The sequence below is a fragment of the Mandrillus leucophaeus genome, unplaced genomic scaffold (genome assembly GCF_000951045.1).
Source record: "Mandrillus leucophaeus isolate KB7577 unplaced genomic scaffold, Mleu.le_1.0 Scaffold1090, whole genome shotgun sequence".
Classification (NCBI taxonomy): Eukaryota; Metazoa; Chordata; class Mammalia; order Primates; family Cercopithecidae; genus Mandrillus; species Mandrillus leucophaeus.
Window position 1 is genome coordinate 508562 of NW_012099099.1, and position 335 is coordinate 508896.

The 335-nt window shown below is 38.5% G+C and overlaps 1 protein-coding gene across 1 annotated transcript in view; it reads right to left on the reverse strand.

The window, feature by feature from the left end:
- Positions 1-335, reverse strand: part of FOCAD (focadhesin) — a 339855-nt gene that overhangs the window by 290395 nt on the left and 49125 nt on the right. The window lies entirely within an intron of this gene.

Genomic DNA, 335 nt, shown 5'->3' on the forward strand with positions numbered 1-335 from the left:
ACCCAATATAGGAGCACCCAGATTCATAAAGCAAGTCCTTAGAGACTTACAAAGAGACTTAGACTCCCATACAATAATAATGGGAGATTATAACACCCCACTATCAACATTAGACAGATCAACGAGACAGAAAGTTAACAAGGATATCCAGGAATTGAACTCATCTCTGCACGAAGCGGACCTAATAGACATCTACAAAACTCTCCACCCCAAATCAACAGAATATACATTCTTCTCAGAACCACATCACACTTATTCCAAAATTGACCACACAGTTGGAAGTAAAGCACTCCTCAGCAAATGTACAAGAACAGAAATTATAACAAACTGTCTCT